The sequence below is a fragment of the Cnephaeus nilssonii genome, assembly GCF_951640355.1.
Source record: "Cnephaeus nilssonii genome assembly, chromosome: 2".
In the NCBI taxonomy this organism is placed as follows: Eukaryota; Metazoa; Chordata; class Mammalia; order Chiroptera; family Vespertilionidae; genus Cnephaeus; species Cnephaeus nilssonii.
This window is the reverse complement of record NC_137073.1, coordinates 17,932,989-17,942,966: the sequence shown is the minus strand read 5'-3', so window position 1 is coordinate 17,942,966 and position 9,978 is coordinate 17,932,989.

Here is a 9,978-nt window from a genome sequence, read left to right as displayed (position 1 = left end):
GAGCACAGCCACACCCCTTTTTTGCACACTGTCTATGGCTGCTTTCACACTCCCGCTGCGCCAGAGTTGAGTAGTATGACCTGAAAGCTTAAAATAGTGACTATCGGGCCCTTTTCAGAGGGCTTCGGGGGTAGGTGTGGGGGGATATGTGGAATACTGTCTCAAGTACTATATAGAAGTAAAACATAAATTGTATTTAGATTTATATGTAGCTTTAAAGGGGTAGAAAATGGGACCAATATGGACTCAACAGGAAAAAGGATACTGTTAGAGTCAGAGTTTCCCTCCAGAGAAAATGGCTTCTCTTGGAAGTGGTGAGCACTCTGTCCTTGGAGGTGTGCAAGGAGGAGCTGGAACTCCGAGTTCCAAAGCACCGCACAGGGACTCCAGCATTGCCTGGAACCTAGGCCCTAGCTGATTGGCCCGGGGTTAGGTCTTCTTAGCCTGTCTGTGTCATGAACCCCTTTAGAAGTCAGGTGAATATCACTTGTAAATGCACAAATAACATACATAGAACAGTAAAGGGAATTTATGTTAAAATACAGATATCAAAGATTTGTCATAGAGCAAGTTTAATTGACACATTAAATAACAATGTCCAGTGGTGGTCTAACAACTAAGGCAGTTGGACGCGGACATGAGCATAAAGTAGGGGTCAGCACACGACGGCCCACAGGTCCAGCTGGGCCCACCACTTGTTTTTACAAATAAAGTTTCACTGACGCCCCGCCGCTCCCACTGGTGTCTGGCTGCTTTCATTCTAAAGGGCATAGCCGAGCCGTTGAGAATACATGGGACACAACACTAAAAGCATGTACTATCTGGCCCTTTACAGAAAAGATTTGCCAACTCTCGACATTAAGGACTTTCTAGAAACTTGTAACATTGTAATGTGGTACGAAAACATCTGAGGTTTCAATTGGTCATAGAGCCACAGGCACTGCTAATGCTATTGCGGTTTGTTTGGAAATTCATGCTGAGGGGCACAGGGAATTTCAGGGGAAGCTGGGTAAAAAGTGCTGGGGAGGAGGGAGGAGAGAGGGAGGGCTTAATGGATATGGGTTCCGTGTGGGGTGATGGAACAGTTCTGGAACCAGTGATGTGGGCTGCACAGCACTGGGAAAGCACTCAATGCCCCTGAATTGTGCACTTTAAATTAGTTAAAAGGGTAAATTTCATGTTACGTGTTTTTTTACCACAGAAAGTGCACTCTGAAAAAGATAATGATATATTTTTCCTCCATCCAGGTTCATGGACCAGTTGAATTCCATCCACAAACTCTAGGTAACAAACCAAGTCCATTCCGCGAGTCTAGGCTTATAGGAAAACACCCCAGGCTGTGGGCAGAACGTGCAGTGGTGCTGAGGTGCCGTGGGGTGAGAGCAAGAGCTTGACCCTCCCAGTGGGACAGGCAGAGGGACAGGGCCCCCGTTCAGCATGAAAGTGGGACAGAGCTTACAGTGATGCCACTGGGGTGCCCCGGGGAAGTGCAAAAAAGGAGACATCTCCTTGCCCGCCTCAGGGACCCAGGAACTAGGGAGGCGGCCCAAGGGCCCGTGGGTGGTTCCTGGGCCTGGATGCTGCCGCTGCGCCGCTGCCCGGAGACCCCTGAAGCCACCGGGTCTGAGGGGGCAGGGATCCTGTGGAAAGCCACGTGCGAGCCACAGCTGGGAACAGGCCTCAGATGCCCTGCAGAGCAGGGTGCCTAATTGTGGAACTCAATTTTGTTTTCATAGGAATCAATTTGGAGGGATTTTCATTTTCAATTATTCAGCAACATCCAATTTTCCCTTCACACCTCGGCCAGACAGGAGGAGAGAAATTGCATATGTCAATCACCCCGGAAAGCGGCTGACCAGCCTGAAGTCACCCCCGCACGGAGGGAGCCTGAGAGGGGCCCTGGGAATGTGCCCTGGCTTTTTTGAGACAAATGGAGACACCAGATGGCCTTTTGCCCCAGACTCGGGGACACTGGTTGGCACTTGCTCTCCCTGTCACGGAGAGAGACAGACAGTCTCCAAGCCAGCGGGAGTGACAGGCTTGGGGACCAAAGCGGGAAGCAGCCCTGACCCTCCCCTCTCCACAGTCTCTCTGTCCCTGTCCACCCAGCGTGTGGGTCCCTGGTCCTCGGAAGTCACAGGAAATACTGGTTCAGACTCCGGAGCCGCTGCCCCCGTCCCCATGACTTGAGCAAGTGAATGCACTCATCCGAACCTTGGCTTCTTACTCCTTAGCGTGGACATGGGCACCTCCAGCTCCCAGGCACCGGCAGGTAAAGCACTAGCCCACACCTGGTTAATGGCAGAACCTGGATTCAAAGCCCGAGTCTGGCTGTGGGACCTTAACTCCTCTCCCATTGAGGACGGCGCCCGGCATGCACGAGCCTGCCCACAAACAAGACCTTCTGTTGCCTCTGATAGGGCACTTCAGTTCACATAAGCAAGCCCTCAACTCACTTCCAACACAGCTACAAAGTGCCTACCCTGCACCAGGCCTTGTGCTAGCAGATGAGAATAAAGTGGGTGGACGTTCATCGGCTCAGAGCCAGACATCTGCGGGCCTCTCCGTGCAGGACTGCTGCCCCCACCCCTGCCCTGGGCCCACGGTGAGCGGGGGAGGCAGGCGAGAAGGCAGCGGTGCCTGGTTATGTGTGCTGAGCGGCGCGGAGCTCTGAGCAGGGTGCAGTGTGGTTTCCCTACTAGTAACAGTAATGAAATTCTAGGGCAGAGTCCCCAGTGCTCTTTTGGATCCTTCCTCTGTGTCAGTCATGGTTCTAAGTTTAATGACTCGCACCGGAGCCACACAATTTTGTGACAGGAAAGATATTTTGGGCCGCATCTCACAGGTGAAAGTGCTGGGGACAAAGAGGTTACGTTACTTGCTGAGGTCTCACAGATTATAAGAGATGGAGCCAAAATCTCTAGCCTGGGTGTCTGGTTTCAGAGAACACACTCTTAACTGAGTTATTAGGGTCTCGCCCCCCCTCGCCCCCCGCAATGTCTGCTGGGTTGAACTGGCTGGGAGGGCAGAGTGATCTGGCAGCAAGGAGGCCAAGGGAATGATGGAGAACCTGCCCATGCCCCAACCCAAGTTGGGATGGATGGTGTCCAGACTGGCCGTGGCCTCGAGCTCCAGCATCTGAGGTGGCTCCTAAGGGAGCAGGAGGTGACAGCAGTCTCTTCATCCTCTCCGAATGACGACTTTGTTCTGATGGGGGTGGGCGGAGTATAGGCAGGGCGCAGAGGTCCTGGGAGCATCTCTGGGCAATGAGTCTATGGGGGAGGGAAGGAGGGGAGAACTGGCCTCTGAGGGGCTAAGGGCCAGCAAGGGTCCTCCCCACTCTCCCAGGGGAGATGGGCTCACAGGTGGGTGCTGTGATGAGGGACCATTTTAACTATATGAAACCAGAGATTAGGGAAAGTATCCCTTAGAGAGGGACAGCACTCTGAAATTGGGATCAAGGTCCTCTGATGAGGAACTTGCTGTCAAAGAGAGGGTGGGATGCAACTGGCATGGTTAACTGTCTGTACCACTTTTTCATAGGGAAAATGGTCCCCTCACAAAGCTCATCTCAGGTGCCTCTGGCCACTCACCAGCCAGCACACAATTGGAGCCAGGGAAAATGTCTGTGTCACGTGTTATAAAAGGCTTTGGGACGGCTTCCTCCCTGGGGCCTGGAAGCCTGACGTGGCTGGTGACCGCCAACCACCCCACACACATCCAACTGCCAGCAGGGGCCGTGCAGATGGTCCCTCCTTGCCCCACCAGCTTCCTGTCTGCTTTGCGTGTAGAAACCAGTGCAGACTCTCTCTCTCTCTCCTTATATGGCAGACGGTCATATTCCTTTAGCAAACACCTGTGTACCCAGTTCCATGCAAAGTGCCTATGACACGAAGTTGAGAAAGGCAGTGTGGCATGGTGGTTAGGAGAATGGACTTGGGTTTGCGTACTGACTACAGGCAAGTGCTTTAATCCTGTGAGCCCCAGCCACTTCCTCTGTGAAATGGATGATGACCCTATGCCGTGGAGGAAAGCTTGGAGGTGACAGCGTAGGCGCGGTGTAGAAGCACAGCTCTCGCTCGTGGTGAGCACTCCATAGCTCCCTGCAGACGAGGACACCGGCCCTCAGCGCCAGAATTCCCAGGCCAGTGGGGACAAGTTATTTCAAAAGAGTGGGGGGTAGCAAGAGAGGTGGACAGGAAGGCTAGCCCTCTCTGATGGAGGTGAGCCATGAACGAACTGAGGAGGTGACATTTGAGGGAGAGAGCATTGATTAGTCATTTCTGTGGCCCAGGGCTAGATCTAGCACATAAAGTGCTCAGAAAATGTGTGTTGAGAGACACTAAAGCCAAGTCTTGAAGCATGAGCTTCCCCAGAGGACATGGCAGATGGACAGGGCAGAGGGAATGTGTGTGCACAGGCATGAGGACACAACTCTGATACAAGGTCATGGAGTGGAGCCTTCGTGGGACATCAGGCTCACAGGGTGAATGGCAGCAGGCTGGTGGGGCCGGTACCTGGCTCAGGAGAATGGGAGGTTTCAACAGAGAGGTGGCTGGGAGAGGTGTGCTTCTGAAAGATCTCCTGGGGCCGAGGGAACACATGGCCAGCAGCAGAGAGCCCTTTGGGAGAAGATATTGCTGAAGTCCCAGGGCCGGAGGGTGGCCCTGTGGGTGGAGAGAAAGCAGAGGAGAGGAGGGGAAGAGAAAGTGTGGGGGCAGGGGAGGTTCCAAAGGGAATTAAGACACAGAAAGCTGCAATATGCACACTCATTGATTGCAAGGTGGGAATGAGGGAGGGAGCTGGGTTGGGGGTAATGCATTTGGTGGATGGAGAACCACTGACTGAGACTGAGAACAGGAGAGGAGGAGTCTCCCCCGGGGCCCTGTTGAGTGTGAGGTGCCTGGGAGATATAACCAGGGACCCACTAGTCAGGGGGAGATTTAGCTGCAGGCAACGGCACCCAGCTGAGCTCCTACATCACGTGTTGAGTTCTGTTGCCAGATGTCCTCCACAGTCATGACTCTCTATCTTCCTCTCACCACGTCAACAGCTCTTTGAAGCAAAGTCCTTGTCTTAGTCTTCTGCTCCCTCCCCAAAGGTAGCAGAGGGAAATGTCCTAGAAATGGACCCTGACCATCTCCAACCCAGCGGTTCTGTGTGTCTTCAGAGAAGGTTCTCAGGAGATGTGTCTAGGTGGTGCCTGACATGCGGCTGGTGCTGCAGGAATCTGTTGATGGAGTGAAGGAAGGCAGAGCGCCTGTGCTGTTCATGGATCCCCAAGAACAGGAACAGGTGCCCACTGGTGTCCCCGTGCTTGTGGAATTTGAGATCCATATGATGCAAGCAGTTGTAGGACATAACTCACAAGGAAACCCAAGCTCTCCTCTTTCCCCTCTCTGAGCCTCAGTTTCCCCACATGCACAGTGCTGACAATAGGGGCTGCTTGAGAGCATCACTGAGTGAGATATGAAAAGCTCATAGCACAAAGCCAGCTCAGTGGCAGTTCGGTAATTGGCAATAATGCTACGGTGACAATTCTAATGATTTGCTGCTACTATTGATCTGGACGATGCTGAAGATTATTTCATATCTTCATCCATCACTCCCCTGCTTAAAACCCTTCAAAGATCCCACTGCTCTCACAATGAAGATGTAGAAACTTGATATGGCCTCAGGAGCCACTACTAACTCCCGCTTGCTTCTCCAGCCCCATCTCAATGAGCTCTCCTTCCCTCTTTCTGTCTCCTCCCTTCCTCCTCTCCAGCCTGGCTTCGCTCAGTAAGGGGCTTGGTGACTTACCATCCTGCCAAACATCAGCCGGACCTTCTCTTGGACCCGAGCTGTGAGATTTTTGGCTTACTCACTTGTCCTCCCATTAATTTCTCACCCTCTTACTCATTCAAAAGACATTTATCCATTCCCAGACTCTGTGCCAGGCACTGTAAAATCCGAAGTGCCTGATGTTCCCTCCACGAATGGGCTATCAGTTAGCAGTTCATTATCCATCCATACCTTCTTGTCAGCAAGCTCAATTTAAAAAGAAATGTGAGGGGAATGAGGTAGGACAGAAGGACGCAGATCCAAAAACCCAAGCTGCTCTCCACTCCTGTTTAATTATAGTAACAGAAATGTGGCTGCTTCTAGAAACACCTACCTCCAACACACACACACACACACACACACACACACACACACACACACACGCGCGAGGACCCAACTCGGATTATAAAGTAGGAGGAAGTACAGGAAAGGGGTGTCCTTAGCTGAACCTTAAATGGAATTTGGAGTCTGTTTTTCTGTGGGATTTACTGAAAGGTGGGTGGATCTCCAGCCCGGGGTGTTTATTTGCCTGGGAGGGAGGCTGGGAGAAGAAATATTTTCTCTTGAATTCCCAGGAAGGAAGACAACACAGAGAGAATGACATGGCATCTTTCTTAGCCTGAATCTTGGGATGAAAAATAATAGAGAAAAGAGCTTCAAATGGCAAATGAAGAGCTGATTTGTGAAAGATCACAGAATGGGGGTTCAGGTGGCATGGTGTGGGGACAGAGCTGAGAGGAACAAGTAGCATACGTCAAGGTGTTCCATAGGACCCCCCTGCTTCTGACATTCCCACAAGGCAAAGCCCAGGATACAGCAAGGGGACAGTGAAGATGCATGTGGAAGAGCATCCTTAAGCAGCCATGGGGTGCCAATGGCAGGTGCTGGTCTGCAAATCAGAACGACACTTCCCATCTTCCCAGAGCACCCACATGAAGACTCAGAGGCTCCTGCAACCCAGGTAGCAAATTGTAGGGCGTGTAGAAACATAGAAATTTCTAGAAAGTGTAGAAATAGGCCTATTCCCCAAAACCCCATAGCAAGAGCTGGTGTCCACCTGCTGGGCCCTTCCCAACCCAAAGGTACCAAGAACCACACACCTGGGATCTGCAAGATCCAACTCACCCTAATAGATAGTGACCAGCTAGCTGAAGCACCATGCAGTATGCATGCCTCAGGCAGGCTTCAACCCGCCTGCTCCCGCCCCCACCCCAGTTCATTACTGAGCTCAGCGTCAGTGCTCTGAGCAGCACCAATTTCTCTGGCTCTGCGGTTCCCGAGAAGGGATAATAAATGTGTTCGGAAGCGTGGGGTGATTTATTAAAGTGCATTGTATTGCAATGGTTTTACAAGAAGATTAATTTTTAATAAAGAAATCTATTACCTCACTCTTTGAGGACCTTCGCACACCTAAGAAAAATGAGTCTCTGCCTCCGTGGAAACTGCTGTGGCTCCTTTCCTGGAACAGGGTCCACTTTGCTCTGCTCAGCCTCCTCCCGAGAGAGAGGGACGGACTCTCTGAGTGGGCTCCAAACGAAATCCGCACCCCCCTGGGCCCGGTAGTAACCGGAAGCCTGTTTTTCAGGCTCTTTCCTCAGCCACACTGGCTTTGGTTTTTGATCAGAAAAGCTGCTCCTGTCCTAGTGGCTCAGAGCAGATGAGGGGCCAGACCCCCAGATGCTGGAGGCCAGGCAAGGTGCTGACCACTGGTTCCTCCAGTCAGGGGCTTAGGGGCAGGGAGGAATTTAAAGAGCCCACACCACACACATGATAAAGACATCAGAAAGCCAGTCAGGAATAAAAGGAAAAAGAACTAAGCATTGTTAGTGGATGGGGGAGTGGGGGAGGGGGTAGGTTGGCATCACCTACACCTGTCATTCACTACCTAGATGACCTTGAGCAGGTTACATGACCTCTGGGCCTGAATTTCCTCATCTGTGAAATGGGCATTGGTAAAATTTTTAACTAGAAAAGTGAAGTGCTTGGCATAGGATCTTTGATTGTTGTTATTATTGCTGCTATTAATAGCATTGAGAAGAGAGGAAAAACAGGCTGGTGAGGCTGGGATTTGGGGTGCGGGGAGTAATCTTTGTGTAAATGGAGGGCTTTTTAGGAAATAAAATCTCTTTTTCTCTGCTTTGTATGGAACAGTATACAAGGAAATGGGTGTACAATTTGCCAAAGAGACTTCAGCTGAAGCTGAGAGAGAAGGGCAGCCCTGAGATGTGCTCCAGAGAGGAGGGGGGCTTGGCAGACAGATTTGGGCAATTGAGAGTGACAGTGGAGACTCCTGCTGGAGGATTTAAACCCAGAAATGTGCCCTCTGGCATGAACAGGTTAGTTAATGTGGAGAAGGTTAGTCATTGAAATTTATTATTATGATGTTATTATCATGCCACTTTATTCAAAAATTAGCTAAGAACCTATCATATGCCAATCCTAGAATTCATCTACCATAATCCCAGGGACACAACCCAGCCATGAGTGCCTTTAGTTATACAGAAAGGCTTAATACTAAGCTCAGGGTCAGAATATATCACTAAAATTCCCAATGAGACTGACTCCAAATAATGAAATACCAATAATAACTAATATATATTAAGCACTTGGTCTCTGCTACCTATACTAAGTACCTGATATATTAGCTTGTTGAATCTTAAAAACAACTTTGTAACTCTACAACATGGAGACACTATTTGCATAGCTGATAACGGATCGACATTATATAAAGAACACTGAACATTCAATAATAAGATTTGCCTGTTTTGGTATGCAATATGAATGGAATCCTATACTGTGTGGTCTTTTGTACTCTTTTACTGAGCACAGTGTGTTCAAGGTTCATTCACATTGTAGCATGTGCTGGTATTTCATTACTTTTTATGGTTGAGTAATATACCACTGCATGGATAGACCCATAAAGACAAAGCAGATTACTGCTGGTGATGGGAAAAGGAGCGAATGGGGAGTGGCTGCTTATGGATACAGGGTTTCTTTCTCTTTGGAGTGTTGAAAAGGTTCTGTAACTGTCTAGTCAATGGCTTCACAACATTGCGGATGTAACTTAATACCACTGAATTGTATGCTTTAAAATGGTTAAAATGGTAACTTGTATATTATGCATATTTACCACCATAAAATATCCCAATACTAAGAAAATAATCAACCCAAATAAAAAATGGGCAAAAGATTTTAACAAAACCTTCACCAAAGGCAATATATAGATGATAAGCCAATGAAAGATGCTCAAAAGCATTAGTCATCAGGGAAATTTAAAAACGCACACACAACACAATGAGATAGCACCACACACCTATTAGAATGTCTAAAATTAAAACGACTACTCATACCAAATGTCAGTGATGATATGAGGAACCAGAACTCCCATGTGTGACTGGTCGGAATATAAATGGTACAACCAGTTTGTAAAACAGTTTGGCAGTTTCTTAAAAAGTTGAAAAAAACATTCACCTACAAGTGATCCAGCCATTGCACTTCCAGGAATGTACCCAAGATCAATGAAAGCATATGTCCATACAAAGACTTGTCCACAAATGTTTGGCATTATTTGTAATACTCCCAAGTTGGAAACAAATCAAGTGTCCATCAGTTGGTGAATGGATAAACGAATGTGGGACAGTGAAATACTACTCAGCAATAAAAATCAGAAAATACTGCTATTTGCAGCAACATGGGTGAACCTGAAAACCATTACAGTAAGTTAGAATAGCCAAAGACAACAAACTTTTTATTCAATTTATATAAAACTAGAGACCCAATGCACAAAGATTCATGTAAGAATGGGCCTTCCTTCCCCTGGCTGCCAGCAGCACCTTTGCTCTGGCTAGAGTCGCCGTTCTGCTCCGGCCCAGAGCCGCCTTTCCACTCTGGCTCTGAGCCGCCTTTCCACCTTCCCACGCTGCCCAGAAGCCCAGAGTGGCTGGGGTGGTGCGGAATGCCTGCGTCGTCACCATGGTGATAATGCAAGCATCCTGCCCCGCCCCCAGCAGCTCGGTGCCTGTGTATGCAAATTAACCCGCCATCTTTGTTGGGTTAATTTGCATACTTACTCCTGATTGGCTGGTGGGCATCGTGAAGGTACGGTCAATTAGCATGTTATTCTTTTATTAGGTAGATGTCTAGAAAAGACAACTT